Raw genomic sequence first — 17,487 nt, 5'->3', positions numbered from 1 at the left:
ATATACCAGCTTGCATTCCCACTAGCAATGCAAAAGTGTTCCCTTTACCCCACAACGTCTCCAGCATAAGTTGTCATCAGTGTTTTTGATTTTGACCATTCTTACAAGTGTAAGATGGAATCTCAGAGTTGTTTTGATTGGCATTTCTCTGATGACTAAGGATGTTGAACATTACCTTAAGTGTCTTTCAGCCATTTTAGATTCCTCTGTTGAGAGTTCTCTGTTTAGGTCTGTACTCCATTTTTTTAAATTGGATTATGTGATTCTTTTTGCTGTCCAATTTCTTGAGTTCTTTGTATATTTTGGAGATCAGACCTCTGTCTGATGTGGGGTTAGTGAAGATCTTTCCCCATTCTGTAAGCTGTCATTTTGTCTTGTTGACCATGTCCTTTGCTTTCCAGAAGCTTTTCAGTTTCAGGAGGTCCCACTTATTGTTTCTTTCAGTGTCTGTGCTACTGCAGTTATATTTAGGAAGTGATCTCCTGTGCCAATGTTTTCAAGTATACTTCCCACTTTCTCTTCTATAAGGTTCAATGTGACTGGCTTTATGTTGAGGTCTTTGATCCATTTGGACTTGAGTTTTGTGCATGGTGATAGATATGGGTCTATTTTCATTCTTCTACATGTTGAAATCCAGTTATGCCAGCACCACTTGTTAAATATGTTTTCTGTTTTCCCTTTGATATTTTCTGCTTTTTTGTCAAAAATCAGGTGTTTGAAGGAGGGTGGATTGATATCCGGGTCTTCTATTCAGTTCCATTGGTCCTCTTGTCTGTTCTTATGCCAATAGGCTGTTTTCAGTACTGTAGCTCTGTAGCAGAGTTTGAAGTCAGGGATTGTGAAGCCTCCAGAAGTTTAGGCGGTGGTAACTGGGGATGATTGCTTATTAGAAGAACAACCTAACCAGCATGTAGGAAGCTTTGTGCTTGATCGCTAGTGCCCCAAAAGAAACTCGTAGTGGTGGTGATTACTACAGTAACTCTTAGCTTTGGAGGACAGACCCAGGCCACGAAGGGCATGTGTTCCCTATCGCCTTTTACCATAGTAATGCCCGTTATCCCTAACGAAGAGATCAGAGATTGAAAGTATTGTAAGCAAAAAAGCGCCCATGGCATGTAACACACGGAAGGTTGCATGGGAGAGGATTGTTCCGCAGCCTGATATTCTTGCTCACAGAGCCCAGTATTACATGCTAGACACTGTGCCGCACATTTATTATATCTGGGTTTCCTAACTCAAGAGCGCCTGCTGGAGCGCCAGCCATTTAAAAACACTGGAATGGTGCTGGCCGCAAGGCCATTTACAGGGTGATGAGAAAGATGACACACCAAAAGCGGGCGCATGATAGCCGTGTGTGACTCTACCACAGAGGCTCCCTGAACTGTGAGGTGTCATGGTAAGACCATCACTCTGGCACAGGTGTGGAAGAGTGGGGAGCATGTGTGCTAGAGTAGGTGGGGGGATGGGGATGCTCTGTCTTTCCACTCTACTTTTCTCTAAACCTAAAACTATTCTAAGCCGGGCAGTGGTGGTGCACACCTTTAATCCCAGCACTCAAGAGGCAGAGGCAGGTGGATCTCTGTGAGTTCGAGGCCAGCCTGGGCTACTACAGAGCAAGTTCCAGGACAGCCAGTGCTATTTCACAGAAAAACCCTCTCTCAGAAAACAAAAACAAAAAGCCAAACAAACAGGGAAAACTTATTCTAAATGAATAATATTTACTTTATTGAGAGGCACAAGAAGGCACTAGAGAGGGGCTCAGCAGTTCTTATGCAGAAGGCCTAGGTTTGGCCTTGAACACCTTTTGGGGGAATTCACAACTACCTGTAACTCCAGTTTCAAGGGATCTATGTCATCTTCTGGCCTCCACAGGTACCCACACATGTGTGCTCGTGGGAACACATGCACACCTATGCATATGTGCATAACACACACACTCACACATAGACTAAACTTAAAGGCACAAGAACAGTGCTTGGACTCTTAAGAACGCAATCTCTTAAGTGACAACAGTCAGAAAAGAGTCCACAATGGCCAAAGCTTCACTATCCCAGCAGCAAAGCCAGCCCATCTCACCACAAAACATGCATATTCCATATGGAATAAAGTCTGGCAACAGAGTATATTTGTACACAGTGTGGTCCTCAGCTTAATCTTCAGATTTACATTTTAAGTTCATGTAAACAGAGACTGCACTGTAGTTTCCTGGCCACCCAGACCCGAATAATCACACAGAAATTTTTATTAATTACAACACTGTTTGGCCAATAGCTTAGGCATATTCCTAGCTAGCTCTTACATCTTAAATTAACCCATTTCTATTAATCTGTATATCACCACGAGGCTGTAGCTTACTGGTAAGGTTCTGGAGTCCTTTTGCTTCGCAGCTACATGACGTCTCTTTGACTCTGCCTACTACTTCTCTCTATCTCTGTTCAGATTTCCCATTTGCTTTTACTCTGCTAAACTATTGGTCGAACAGCTTTATTCATTAAGCAATGAGTAAAGGACAAAGAATTAAGGACATCCCACATCAAATTCGCCTAGCGAAAGTCAGTTAACGTCTCTGAACATTTAATGAAGAACACTTTAACAATGCAATTACCTTCTAAAAGAGAGGTGTGAACTGGAGAGATAGCTCAGCCATGCAAGCCTGAGGACATGGATGTGATCCCAGAACTCATGTAAAAGGCCAGATGTGGTTTATATTCCTAGCCCTGGGGAAGTAGAGACAGATGGATCCCTAGCTCACTGGCCAGCCAGCCTATCCAAAAAACCAGACAGTGCCTGAAGAATGACATCTGAGGTTGTCTTCTGATCTTTATACACACGTATAAACACACATGTAAATTAACACATAAATACAAAATTAATAAATGTAAAGCATTAATTATCTCTCTCTTTCAGTGAGACTTAATGACATAGTTCTTTTTCTATACATACACAGTAAACGTGCCCAGACCTTGAGTTTTATTGTTCACAGTGATTGGGCTTACCTGCCATTTCCGTTGTGACAAACATATATATCCATCACTATATATGTGTCACAGTCTTACTAAAAGTCTCAGTTTCTTCAGTTGTATATTAAGAATATATTCCCTAGGAAAGTGTCTGTCAAAGTAACCTAAGGACTCAGGTTCTAGAATTAATTAGCATTTGAATGGACCAGGCTGAAATCGTTTCACACATTAAGTTCAACATTAGGATTCATTTTGTTTGTTTTTTAAAGTCAGGTGTGTGTGTGTGTGTGTGTGTGTGTACTCCACAAATGATGGGCGTCTAGGCTAACTTGCTCTTATCAGTTGAACAGCAATGAACGTGGGCATATAATGTCTTTATGAGAGGAGTCAGAGTACTTTGGGCATGCATAGTAGTAGCTCAGCCGAGTCACTCTCTATGTAGTCCTGGCTGTCCTGGAACTGCCTCGGTAGGAACTCAAGCAGGAACCACAGAAAGAAGCTGCTTACTGGCTTGGCTCCTTGGCTTCCTCAGCTACTTTCTGTCTACAGCCCAGGGCCACCCGCTTAGGGGTTGCACCACCCACAACGTGGTGGGCCCTCCTGCAGCAGTTAGCAAGCAAGAAGATGCCCCCACAGACATGCTCACAGGGCAATCGGATGGAGGCTCCACCTTCCCAGGGTACTTTAGCTCATGTTGAGTTGACAAAAATTAACCTGGACTAAATAGCCAAGAAAGGTAATAGGCCCTTCTCTAACATCTGTAACAGAAACCTTGTGGATGAATGAGGCACGGTCTTACCTTTCCGACGATGGATTCTGTTGAACTGAACTGAATGATATCTAATTTTATCTTGTGTATGGTAGTGGGTGTCTGCTGGGTGTGAGCGTGTCGCCATGGGTGTTTGGAGGTCAGTAAACAGTTTGTGGGGGAAATTCTCTCCTTTAATGTGGGTCCCAGGGATCAACCCCGAGTGGCGGCAGTGACACCTCTCCCTGTCAGCCATCTAGCCAGCCCTGAATAGGTTTATGTTTTAAGCTCTCAGACTGACTGCAGAGAACCATGTGTTCGACACTATTCTGTGCCTGGTGTGTCCAGGGAGAACTGGCAGGATTCTCAGCCTCTTCCCCAGACTTCAGCCAAATGCCTCACGTCAGAGTCCTGCTGGAACCTGGTGCACACTCGTCCCCGTGTCACGTCAGTAACGATGGACACCTCAGTTGTAGGCTGAGCCGGTATTCCCCGCCTACTGCCTCGGAAGTGCAGAGAAGCATGCCCTTCCTCCGCCGGGGCTGTTAGCAGTCACATCAGTGGGGAGGACAGGTCCATTTCTGTGAAAACTGTTCCATTGTCCATGAAGATAAAGGTATCTGTTGAAGATCTTTCCACTCCTTAGGGTCTGTTCCTCTTTCAGATCCAGCCGAGCTGGTGGGAAGCATTCGTGTTTGCGAGGGATTTCTGAGGTGAGCAGCAGGGGGCGCCACTGGGCCATTTCTGTCAGAGCCTCACAGGTTAAAAATTAAACATGTCTCAGGTTTCTGGCTTCTAGAAACAATGTAATTGTGAATTCTAATTTACCCACAAGATCCTTCTCTGGTAATTTCAAAGTAAGGTCTTCCCTCAAGCCTCCTTTGCCTTCAAATCACGGGACTCCCCTGGAGCCAGAGTGAGACCTCACCATAACACTAAGCTGCCTAGTCTCCAGTTTTTCTCTCCTTTATCCTTGTCCCCCTCCCGGCATTTGCAGATGCTTTGCTTGTCCTGGAAGGAGCTCTCTCCACAATCTAACAACTGGCCTATACCTTGGTACCAGCTATCTGCTCTCTCCTTCCCCCGCAATGTGCCAGGACACCAGGCTCCCCGATTCCCTTTTTCCTGGCTCACAAATACTTCTTAGCATGACCCTGCCCCACACAGACCTGCACATATATGCTCAACCACAGAGGTCTAGAGTGCTGTATTATGTGTGTTTTCATAAATAAAGCTTGCCTGAAGATCAGAGCAAAGCAGACACATTAGTCAGCCACACAGGCCAGAGAGTAGTGACACACACCTTTAATCCCAGGACTCGAAAGACAGCAAGGTGTAGACAGGAGTGATACGGCTGGGCAGAGAGAGGAATATACTCACCAGAATGTGGAGCCTGAGTGTTTGTGGAGACAGGATCTCACCCTTTTGGTCTGCAGATTTGGCAGAAGTAATAGGTCTCTTTAGTGGCTGGCTGCTTTGCTTTTCTGATGTTCAGCTTAAACCCCAAAATCCTTTTTTGGGGTTTTATTGTTCATGCTACAGAGGCCACCTACCTGCCTTGTAGAAAGTCCCACAACACATCTCAGAGAGCTTCTCCCTAGTCAGCTCCACTCAGGATTTTGGGAAGGGGTGGGGTGGATAAGCGCCCATCCCCTTCACCCCTCAGGATACAGTGCTGAGGCCTGTGGCACATTCTCAAGTTTCTCTGGGGGAGACAGAGCTCTCGCTGCCCACAGTGGTCATCTGAGCAATCGCACGCCCAGTCACACAAATTCCATTCAAATCCTTGTCACAGGCTCTGCCTGGGTGGTAACGCAAACTAAAATGATCCTTTGCTCAAACAAGTTATGATTCATTCTCACGCATTCCCTTGTTTACCTCCCTGGCTGCTTCGTGAAAACTGTTCTCTTGAGGGTGAGCCTTGGGTATCCGGTTGGTCTTGGCCTTGCTACGCCTGATTTCTCAGTGCTCAGAGAGTTGAAAACCCAATTTCCTTGCAGGGTCTCCTTCCCTCCCTCCTGTCCTTAAACATTCATTGGGAGTGAGGAGCAGGTGCCATGCTCTTGACTGTGAAGGTCAGAGGCCAACCTGCAGGAGCTGGTTTCCTCCTACTGCCTGGGTTCCTGGGTTGCAGCTCAGACAATTTGGCTTAATGGCCATTGGACTTAGTGGAGCGCCACCTGTGGTTTATGGCCTTTATAGCTTCTCTTCTGCTGTCTCCTTCCTTCTCTGGTCTTTGCCAACTGTGCACTCCAAAGTGTCCTTGTCCCTCCTTGCCATTGTGTTCAGTCCCCTCCCCTCCATCCCCTCTGAATCTCACCTTACAGCTGAGCTTCCATTCACTCCCACAAACTCCCTGGCACAGCAGACAGAAGTCACCACTGCCTTAGCTTTAAGCTCCTAACTTGGGGGATCAGGGAGGGGCCACGGAGGACAAGGGCTGAGCAGGGCTTGAATCCCCAGCACCAACCCATGTCCTAGGTTTCTATGCTGAGAAGACACAGCATAAGAATGGCAGCTCCTATAAAGGGAAACATTTTACTGGGCTGGTTTAGTCCATTGTTGTCATGGAGAAAGCATGGTGGCACGCAGACAGAATAGTGCTCAAGAAGTAGCTGAGAAGTCTCCATCTGGACTGGCAGTCAAAAGGAAGAAAGAGTGAGCCACTGGGCCTGGCTTGAGCTTCTGAAACCTTAAAGCCCATTCCCAGCGGCACACTTTCTCCAACAACACCACATCTACTCCAGCAAGGCCACACCTCCTAGTAGTGCCCCTCTCTGTGAGTCTATGGGAACCACTTCCATTCAAACCACCACACCCAATATGTATCTGAGTTGCTCCCCCAACCAGGTCACAGTTGCCACTTGGAGAGGTCGTCACTAGGTCCCCAGTGCCCACCTTCCTCTTTTTCTCCTTAATATGTGAGAAGGCAATTCCTTTTCCTGGATCTCTACCTGTACCCAGGCCCCATCTTCCCTCGCTACCATCGCCAAGACAGACTGCTTCTGAAGGGGCCCTCTGCAGGGGCAGCCCCTCGTGCTGCACTGGAGCCTGCTCCTTCAGGTCCACGGCAGGGCCCAGCTGCAGATCTCTCTTCCTCTATGTTGTGCTTGGGGAAACCCACTTTGGCAAAACTCCAAAACAAACAAAACACCCAGAGGACAACAAGAAACACATAAACATTCAATGGCTCACCACTGTCCCTTGAGTTGCAGACTTAAATTTTATTTGAAAAAAGAAATCATTTAATGAATTTTATTTCGAGATTAGGACAGAATTTCAAACAAATTCTAAGTGTATCTGTGTCATTTTGTGCTATGTATTTCTATGAAGCAGCATTCTCAACACTGACGATTATAAAATCTAAATACTGATCAACTCTGCAACCTTGGAGGCGCTCCAGACCTTGCAGCGTCTCTGGTGAGATGACAAACACCCACCTTATTAGAATGCAAACCTGCTTCCATGCTTGTCAATGCAAACACCATGTATATACAAGAGCATTGATTTAAAGAAAGATTTGCTTTTACTTTATATGCATGAGTGTTTTGCCTGAGTGTATGTCTATCTGCCATGCGTGTACTTGGTGCCCATGGAGGCAAGAGAAGACATCAGATCTCCTGGAACTGACTGTGAACCACCACATGGGTCCTGGGGGCTGAGCGTGACTCCTCTGTAAGAGCAGGAAGTGCTCTTAACCATGGAGCCATTTCTCAAGCTCCCCAAAATATTGATTTAAAATAGAGATTTTAATAATTGACTGCCACAGATTCTGATTTGCACAGCTGGTTTCTTTCACTGTGTACCTGGGGCCATCTAAAGATCCCTGGGTGAGGAGTTGAGAGGGAAGGAGTCAAGGAGTCTGCTCTTGAGTATCTGTCTACAGGAGTTCCGCTGCCAACTTAATGGAACCGCTGGCTGCTGAAGCCTGTCTCACTCACGAGAGGTCCTCAGTGGCTAATTCTCTACTCCTCCCCAACACCTTGCTTCCTTTCCCGTGTGAGCTATTCTCATGAGTAGGTTCTCACTGCAGGTGCCATTCACATTTCTCTAATGGCCGAAGATACCAGTCACCATTTTATGTGCTTTTTGATCAATTGTGCAAAATTGATCAAAATTACTTAGTTTTATTTTATGTGTTTGAATGTTTTACCTCTGTGTATGCACTGTGTTTGTGCTTGATGCCCAGGAGGAGAGTACCAGCTGCCCTGGAACTGGAGATATGGGTGCTGTGAGCCAGCATGCGGGCACTGGGAACTGAGCTCTGATCCTGTGCTAGAGTAACAAGTACACTTAACCATTAAGACAATTTTCTAGCCCCATATATCTTCTTAGGAGAAAGAATTGTCTTTCAAGTCCTTTGCCCATTCATTATTTCTCTCTCTCCCCTTTGTTTATGTGTGTGTGCACGTGTGCGCACGCGCACACTTGTACGCGTGTGCGCACACATGTGTGTAACAGTGGTATATGTGTGTGCTGTCTGTGAGTGTGTGTGAGTATACAGGGGTGCCCCTCCCACCTCCCTCAAAGTCTTGCTATGTAATCCAGCTGGCCTTAAACTCTCTGTAGCTAAGGCTGACCTGACTCAAGATGCTTTTGCTTTAGCCTCATGAGTACTAGAATTAGGCATGGGCACTGCTCATCCACCCATCCATCCATCTATTATATCTATATAGATACATATATTTTTAAATGAAATTCATCCTGGCAAGATGATTCAGCACGTAAAGGCACTTGTCATGCCCCTTTCTGGATGCGGGTTTAAGCAAGTTTGATGATGTCTCTCTTGCCCTGTTTCCCTGTCCGTCTCAGGGGCAAACTCCTGAGGAAGGAGGGTCTGCTGTTCTCTCCCTCTGCAGTATTTCTGGCACCCAGTAAGAGCCTTCTTGTAGTGTTTGCTTCATAAACATCATTGTTACCTCACCATGACTGCCAGTGGCGTACTGAGAACACATTTTCCCACCACTGTCTGCTACAACATTCTTCTGTTAAGTGTACTGTACTGTATTTATTTACTTCCTTATGGGTGGGAGCACACACACCATGGCTTACAGAACACCTGCTGGGAAAATCGATCTCTCCCATCCCAAGTGGGTCCCACAGATCAAACTCGGGGTGCTGGACTTGGCAGCAGGCACCCTGAGCCACTGAGCCATCCTGCTGGCCCCTTCCTGCAACATTCTTGTTGCAAGTCACCCACACAATTCTGACCCTTTTATCAGAGAGGGAGTGGTTTCCAGAACACAGATCACGTGCAGATATCCTGGGAAGGCTGGAGACACAAGCCTGACTTTTCAGGTTTAACTCCTCTCTTCCTAAAAAGAAGCTAACCCAAACCATTCCTCTTTGCTTTTCGCTGCTTTCACAGGCACCTCTTTTTTCTGGTGCACCTCTTTCTCTTAAAAACATACCCAGCTTCCAGGCCCAGCAGAAATCTGGCTGTCTACTAGAAGCCTTTGCTGACTGCCCTACCTGACAGTTCCCTGAGTCCTTATTCTGACTTTTACAATAGCCACGTCTTTTCTCTCCTGTCTGGATTGTGTTCCTTGGGGGGGGGGGGTCAACGCCCATGTCCAAAACCTGTGTGTCATGTCAAGCCAGGTGTGGTGGCACATGTGTGTCTTTAATCCCAGCAGAGGCAGGTATATCTCTGAGTTTGAAGCCAGCCTGGTCTACAAAGTGTATTCCAGGGCAGCCAGGACTGTTACACAGAGAAAGAAAGAAAGAAAGAAAGAAAGAAAGAAAGAAAGAAAGAAAGAAAGAAAGAAAGAAAGAAAGAAAGAAAGAAAGAGAGAGAAACTCAAGAAATTTCTCCAGAGCAAAGTATCTGTTTACTCCTGAAATAGTCACAGCACTAAGATTAACAGGAGGAACCGGAACCTGAAGCCACAGGTCGCTTTGCCCAGCCTGCATTCCCTTTCTGTCTCTTTCCTGCTGCTCGGAAACGTGTACCAATGTGTACATGGGCTCCTTGTTTTTGCTCTGTTATGACTGTCAGGCTCCAGCTCTATTGTCAAGTGCAGATGGCTTCAGCCCTCATTAGTTCTTGGCTCCTGAGATCTGGCCTCTCTCCAGGGATGGGGCATGCTAAGAGGCGTGGCTAGGCAACTGCTCCGAGCACTTACATCATAGGGAGGCCCTGGGGTTTAGGGTTGTGTGTCTGTTCTGCCCTGGGGCCTCTGAAAAATTTTTTTTAAAAGCTTTCCTCTCTGGCTCCTGAGCACCCACTGATCACAGCCATATAATTGCTGCCCATGCCCCTCGCATGGACCTTTCACTGACCCCTGCCTCCTCTCTGGCACCATCCCCAGCCTGAGCTGAATTCTTGTCTCTTTTCCATCTTTTCCACAGACAGTGAAACCTCTTAAGGCATTTCACTCCATACTGAAGGTGATATTAATTATAAACTACCAACAGGACCGTCGCAGCCACAGTGTGAACCAGCATGAGAGTGCTGAGTCAAGATGAAGAAGGGCAGGTTTGGGGGATGTGGTCTGAGCCTCAGCGCACCTTTAAGAACACCCCATAGTGGTCAGGTTTTATGGTTAAGCTTAGCAAGGGTCTAACCAAATGAACAAAGGAACTAGAATGTAGCTTAGTGGGAGAGCACTTGATCATCATATACAAGGCCACTGTCCTACCACAAAAAAGTCAGGATAAAGTGTTTCATGCTAGGTGTGGTGGTGCATTGGAGTGTCTGAGGCAGGAGACTTGCAGAGACTTCAAGGCCAGCTTGGGTGACATAGCCCATTTGAAAGGGCCTTGGTAATGCCAAGAACTGATGGTGGACAAGCGAGAACCTCCACTGCACTGAGCAACTCTCCATCTCCCTTAACACTCTAGCCTAGCTGTTCTAAAATGCTGGCATGTCTCCCCATGCTCATTCTCTTTGGCTTCATCTTGGGAGTGGCTTTCAGTCAGGCATTGCTTCCATGCTGCCCTGGCGAAGGTAAACAAACAACATCCCCAGGATACCACCATCCCAGCCCCAGTATCCAGAGATCCCGGCCATCCCAACACACGCAGAAAGTAAACGGGACACACAAGGCAGAAACTGTTAGACAGTGAGTACTCGGCATGCTGGCGCCCCACGACTCCTCAGCTCTCCACACAGCTAAGACTGCAGCTCTCTAGGACAGTCATTCTCAGCCTGAGCTTCACATGCATCATGGACTCTCCATCTGAGTTTTTATTCCTCCTCTGACATCGTGACCTTGACACGTGACCTACCAACTCGGCTGGAAAGTGTGAAATTAAGGGATCTACTTAAGGAACATGGACCAGGGCTGGCAAGCTTACCATCCATGATGCACTGAAAAAGATAAATAAGGTTTTTGGTAGTGTTAAGAACTTCCTAAGTGTACAAAATATCTTTTTTTTTTTTTGGCTTGTTGGTTTTTTGGGTTTTCTTGTTTTGCTTTTTTTTGTTTTGTTTTTCTGTGTAGATCCAGTTGTCCTGGAACTTGCTCTCTAGACCAAGTTGGCCTCGAACTCAGAGATCTGCCTGCTTCTGCTTCTCAAGTGCTGGGATTAAAGTGGTGTGCCACTATTGCCTAGTAGAGATGGCCAGAGGATCCAGGTTTGAACCCCAGCTCCTACACGATAGCTTGATGGAGGAAGGACATTGGTTAATTATAATAAAGAAACTGCCTTGGCCCATTTTATTGGTTAGAACATAGGTGGGTGGAATAAACAGAAGAGAATTCTGGGAGAAAGAAGCTTAGTCAAGGAGTCGCCATGATTCTCCCGCTCCAGACAGACACAGGTTAAGATCCTCCCTGGTAAGCCAGCTCGTGGGCTACACAAAATATTAGAAATGGGTTAGAACAATATGTAAGAGCTAGCCAATAAGAGGCTACAGAGAATGGGCCAGGCAGTGTTTGAAAGAATACAGTTTCCGTGTAATTATTTTGGGCATAAGCTAGCCATGCGGGCGGCCGGGTGCCGGGGACACAGCCCCGCCGCTCCTTATTTCAACAATAGCTGACAATCACTGTAATTCTAATCCTGGAGAATCTGATGCTCTTTTGGCCACCATGGGCCCCAGGCACACATACCTTCATGCATACAAGAAAAACACCCAAGTACATAACATCACAAAAAACTCACAGTAATTAACTGAACTGATCCATATTTCTCACCCTGCCCCCAAATTTGATCAGTTTCATATCCTACCATCCCTTCATCCACCAAAGCTTTAGACTCCCTGCACCAACTTGGGAATGGCTTTGCAATTTGGAAATCTATCACCATTTGGTTTTGGTTTGTTGGTTTTGGTTTTCTTTTGCTGACCCTCAGCATAGACTGCTACACACATCAACTTCAGATTCTCTCCCAACAAGCAAAGAGCCAAGAGGTAAAGGGCTCCTATTCTCCCAGCCATCTGGTGCCATCTGCGGCCAGTGTGTTTTCTCATGGCAGTACCCCCAAGCAGATCTGACTTTATTGGAGGATGGGTAATTTTAGAAGAATGATTTTTAGAACACTTATGTTGTTGGTTATTTATAATTATTGGGCCTTTTTAAAAAAATCAGTCATGTCTGATAACTCACACCTGTAATCCCAGCACTCAAGGGAAAAAGGCTGGAGGATTACCACAAGCTCTTGGCTAGCCTGGCCTACAGAGGGAGCACCTATTTTTTTAGATAAAATAAATAAATAAAAATTTTTAAAAAAGGAAGAAGGAAGAAAAGGAAGAAAGAGCAATAGGAGAAAGGGAAAAGACAAAGTATTAGAATGGAGGGATGGGGTAGCCAGTTCCTGTTGTCACAACAAAGTACCTGAGATGATCACTTTAAAAGACAGGTGACTTATTTTGGCTCACAAATTTGGAGGTTTTGGTCCCTAGTCAATTGGCCCTGTTGCCCTGGGCTTGTGGTAAAACCTCGTGGCCACGGTACAGGAGAGAGAGAAGATGAGGCTGGAGCCTCAATGGTCCCTCAAGGACACATCCACAATGACTTATTTCTCCACCTCCTCCACCTGTCACTGCCTGTCCTGTCACCTAGAAACCTTCTAGAACATCTAACAACGCCACAGGCTGAGGACCAACCCTGAAACAGACAGGCGTCTGAAAGACATTTAAAAATCACAGTGGAGGTCACGTGTAGCTTGCTACAAATGAAACTACCTCACTGGGAGGCTGTGTGTGGGCTACAAGAAAAGCAAGGAGAGCGATGTCACACCTCTACACGTTTGCCAGCAGATCATAGTTGTACAGCCTGTTCTGTGGGTTCCATGAAACATCAGCTTTCTGTTCTTTCAGTGAAAAGTTTTGCCTGATGCAGGGTCGGGTACTGCAATATCCAGAGCATCAAGACAGGGCAGACCTTGTTAGGACCTGGTAAGGGGCCTCCTGGAAGCCTGGGGTACAGGGATATGTTGGGAACCTCCGCCACCAGGCCAAGTGTTTAGGGCTATCGCGTTCACAGTGGCAGGCAGATCACCCAGTCTGAAACTAATTTCCCACCCCCGTACCCCAGTGTTCGTCATAAAACCTGTTGCTCTGCACCAGAGCTAACTGGAAAGTTTAGAGTTCCTCAGGAAAATGGGCTTCTGCTTGCTTTTCCTTTTATAACTTATTAGTGTATATTAATTGTATAAAGTAAGGCGCCTCCTTATGACTTGTCCACACGTTAGCTATCCTCAGAGGAGACTTGCTCTTTTACCCTTTGTTATCTCCCTCCACCTTTTCTTCCCTCTCTGGGTCTGTCCTAAATGCTTTGACTGGGTAAGTCTCCATTGTGTATAGCACAGTTCTGGCATTATGCTGGTTTGTGATAGAAAGCTACTGACAGAAGGCCATGACAGACAATATGACTCCCAAGCTTACAGAGAAGCAGGCGAGGGTGGGGTGGGGGCAGCGCAGAGGCTCCAGACCTGTACCTCAGGCCTTTTAACTGACTATACAGTGGACGGGGTCTGCTGCTTTAGCTGAATGCTTTTCCTGAAGATCTGCCCAAAGCCTGTGTGGAGCATAACCTCCCAGGAGACACACTTTCTCCCAGAGCAGGCACAGGGTGACTCCCTGGAGTTAGCATCCATATCACAGAGAATTCAGAGCCACCAGGTGCTTGGTTTGGTGTCCTCATTGGGTCCTTTCCAAAGCTGATTCATGACTGCTGAACAAGGTCTAGTAGCTTCTTGTGAGGTGGGTGTGGTCAGGAAGAGAGCCCTTAGGAGCAAAGACAAGACACTGCAGCTGAGACTCTCTGCTCCCAGACTTGTCCCCTCAGTGAGTGAGGCCATTTGGCTGTCATATACCAACAGCAGACCCAGATCACACAGGCAAACCCAGCGGATACCAGTTCAACCAGTCAAGAGCAGAACTAACAACTCAGCTGACTCCAAGCTAAATCAACTGGCTGTTGGCTTGAGTTGCTGTGGTTTGCTCTGGCTTCTTACACATGCAAAGCTGACAGATCCACCTTCCACAGGGACAGTCCTGAGATACTGTGACCACCTTGAGGCTACCAAGCAGCTCTCACATCCCGGCATAGGGTGGTGGGTATTTAAAATACCATGAAGCTCATGCTGAACTATGAATATCGCCGCCTTCGGAGACACCGTTGCATCTGTACTCATGCCTATAAGAACTTGCAAGTAGAGCAGAGAAAACTCAGAGAGTGGTGAAACTGGTGAAAGCCCATTTTTGTCCAATGTCAAAGTCCCACATACATGTGTTTGCACGGGTAGCTGAACCAGAAGCTCATGAAAGGGTACTCACCAGTGAATGGTGGGGAGTGGTGGAGATAAAAATTGGGGTGTGGGAACATGGGAATGGAGAGACAGAAAGAAAGGATACAGCTTCAAAACCCCCAAATCTGCACAATCCTGCTTATGCAAAGGTGTATACATGTATTTATGCCTAAACCTTTCCTGAGATGTGTTTGTGTCTCTCCAGCATGCAATACCAACTCCCAAGGTTGTCCTCTGTCTTCCACATATTCACCCCACATGCAATAAATAGATGTATTAAAAATATTTACATCTATATTAGTGCTGCTCACAACATGGCCAATGAAGTTTCTTTTCTTTTTCTTTTTTTTCTTTTTTGCACTAAACTCTAGTCAATGCAGAGATTCATATCTGGTCAAAGTGTACAAGATTGAGGCAATCAGTAATTCCAGCTTGGATGGGGAAAGGGTTCACGCCCCATACCTAGCTGAGGAGGTAGACTGCCCATGCCCATGAGCCAATACTAACAGTGCACTACCTTTTTCTTATTGAAAAGGAGAGCAAGAAGGGGAGAGGGACACAGGTTGATGGGAGGATGCTGTGGGAGTGAGAGGAAGAATTTGGGGAGTTATGATCAAGATAAATTATATATTATGTATAAATATCAAATAATTGAAATAAGAATAATTTAAGTCACAGGAAAACTGTCTTATGCAGTGTTAAACGTATTACATAAGAAATAGTCAATATAAAATTTAAATACTTCTCTTTTTCTGTTTTGTTTTTTGAAACAGGGTTTCTCTGTAGCTTTTGGAGCCTGTCCTGGAATTTGCTCTGTAGACCAGGCTGGCCTCTAACTCACAGAGATCCTCCTGCCTCTGTGTCCCGAGTGCTGGGATTAAAGGCGCATGCCACCACTGCCTGACTTAAACAATTCTTAAAAGTTTGACGAAAAGAAGCTGAAATCTCTTCTATTACCCAAGACAGGCTTTACCCCTAGTCTTCTCAGAGTCCCAGCAGTAAGGGCAGACTCGACTGTGTAAACCCTTTCCACATCTACACGTGGCAGATTGATTTGTGTTTTACTAAAGGCATGTAGACAGCGTAAGAGATGCAAACTCAAGAACATGGGTAAAGAGTGGGACTTATGTAAGCATTCTGGTCATCACTCAGGTTAGGGACTGTCTGCTGAGTCTAATGGGAAGCCAGAGTCTTAGAAATGGTGAATCAGAGGGACATGAGCTTGTCATTTCCTGCCGTGTGACAAAGTTAGCACATTTCTGATGAAGTCAGTGCTGCAGTACTTTTTCCCAGGACGCCTGGGACGCGGTCTCTGGAAGAGCTAACACCATCTGCTCCATTCTCCCTCACGCTGCTAATGCTCTCAGGGAGGCCTCTCCCAACAGCTGCTGCTTGCACCTGCTCCTGGGAGGCTTCAGGAAATTTCCTTTCTCCTTGGGTCTCATGTAGCCAGGGCGTGTGTGCGCCCATCTTCTTCAGCATAACCTTGTTAATGAATGTACAGTTGCATACTCCTGCTGGGATTGTCTTTTCTGCCCCTCCATTGACACCTCAAGGATCATCCTGGCCCTGTACCCTGTGCAGTTTATGGCAGCGACATTCGGTGGCAGACTTAGTATTTGACCTTTCCTATTCTCAGGCAAGTTGCTTAATCTCTCTGGGTTTTTGAATCTATTAAATGCAGAGCTGGTAGAGGACAGCACTCTTCAGAGTTTTAATATGAGCACGTCATCCGAAGAGCTTGCTGGCCTGCACAACTCTGCCCCTCCTCAGACCCTGCAGATGCCTCAGCTATAGACAGAGGCTCCAGGCCTCCACAGCTCTTCCCATCCTTAGCTACACAGCTAAGCCGTCTGGAGGACCAGCACCACTGCTGGGAGCCCCGCCTACAGGATCGGAAGGAGAGTGCTCTGAGACCCTGCCCATGGCTCAGCGCTTTCTGCCTTCACCTGGGCAGACGGCAGAATCAGGCTTAGACAGGTGGAAGAGCATGGCGGATTGCTGCCTCCATACAGAGACATGTTTTCAGACTGCGCAGTGCTCTGCGTGTCAGATTTGGTTGTAACTTGGATGAAAAGAGTTTCTGTGCCGCACGCTGATTCTCAGAGTTAAAATACTGAGTGTGGCTCCAATGTGGACTTGCTGTGTGCCTGGAACTGTGCGCAGCTCAGGGGCACCAAGTGGATCTGAGGCAGGAGCAAGCTGCTCCATGCTGAACTGTGCTGACCTCAGGCAGGAACTACCGTAATTACTGTAATAACAGTGCAGTTAAGGTTTCGACTGGGCAGGACACAGACGGTACCATATTACCTGTACAGGTGCAACTTAAGTTTTTAAGAACTGCTTAACATTTTAAGAAATGCTCCTGGATAGTAATAAAATGTTACAGATTCACAATAAAACAGATTCAGACATAAAAGACCACACTGTTGGATGAATGTACATAGGCTTGAGAGAGAGAAGAAAAAGAATAAAGTTAATGGTTTAAAAAAAAGGTAAAGTCTTTAAAGAGACAGAGTACAGATAGTTATAGATTAAGAGAAATAAAGTAAAAATAAGCCACGTAAAAATAGAAAATTCACAGACAGTCTGGATTATGTACATTGTGTTTTCTTTAAAATTTTTGACTGTGAAGGAGCTAAATACATAGAGACATTTCATTACATGGGCTGCCAAGCTAAACCAGAATGGATATAAGGGTATTATGACTTCAGAATTTGGGTCTAAGAATATGATGCTTTGGAGAGGGTCTTCTTTTGTTTTTACAGAGGACCAGACCCTGTGGATTTCTTCTATCCCAATTTGGTATGATAGACCACGCCCTCCTGAAAGGTTGCTGTGAACACCCTCAAAAAATTACTTCACTCAACTGCCAACTGAGATGAACCTGGCACACAGGTTACACCCTAAACGATCTGATTAACAGCGTCCCCATTCAGCAGGAAGCAGTTTGGAGAGAAAAAACTGCGCCCATGTTCCCAAATATTGCTTATAAATGTTCTTTTACATTTAAAGGGGGATATGATATAGATATGAATAATTTGCATTGGTATGGATTTTAAGGTCAATTTTGTTATATGT

The 17,487-nt window shown here is 46.0% G+C and overlaps 1 long non-coding RNA gene across 1 annotated transcript; it reads right to left on the bottom strand.

The window, feature by feature from the left end:
• Positions 1 to 2,557: 2,557 nt before the first annotated feature.
• On the bottom strand, positions 2,558 to 5,429 carry LOC126507813 (uncharacterized). The gene is made up of 2 exons (XR_007593642.1): positions 5,089 to 5,429; positions 2,558 to 4,462 (listed from the first exon to the last, which is right to left on the bottom strand). It is a non-coding gene; the product is annotated as an uncharacterized lncRNA (long non-coding RNA).
• Between the last annotated feature and the right edge of the window lie 12,058 nt (positions 5,430 to 17,487).

This window comes from Alexandromys fortis, unplaced genomic scaffold (genome assembly GCF_014885135.2).
Source record: "Alexandromys fortis isolate MF-2015 unplaced genomic scaffold, M_Fortis_MF-2015_v1.1 scaffold_54, whole genome shotgun sequence".
In the NCBI taxonomy this organism is placed as follows: domain Eukaryota; kingdom Metazoa; phylum Chordata; class Mammalia; order Rodentia; family Cricetidae; genus Alexandromys; species Alexandromys fortis.
The sequence above is the reverse complement of the archived record's forward strand: the minus strand, read 5'-3'. Positions and strand labels throughout refer to the sequence as shown.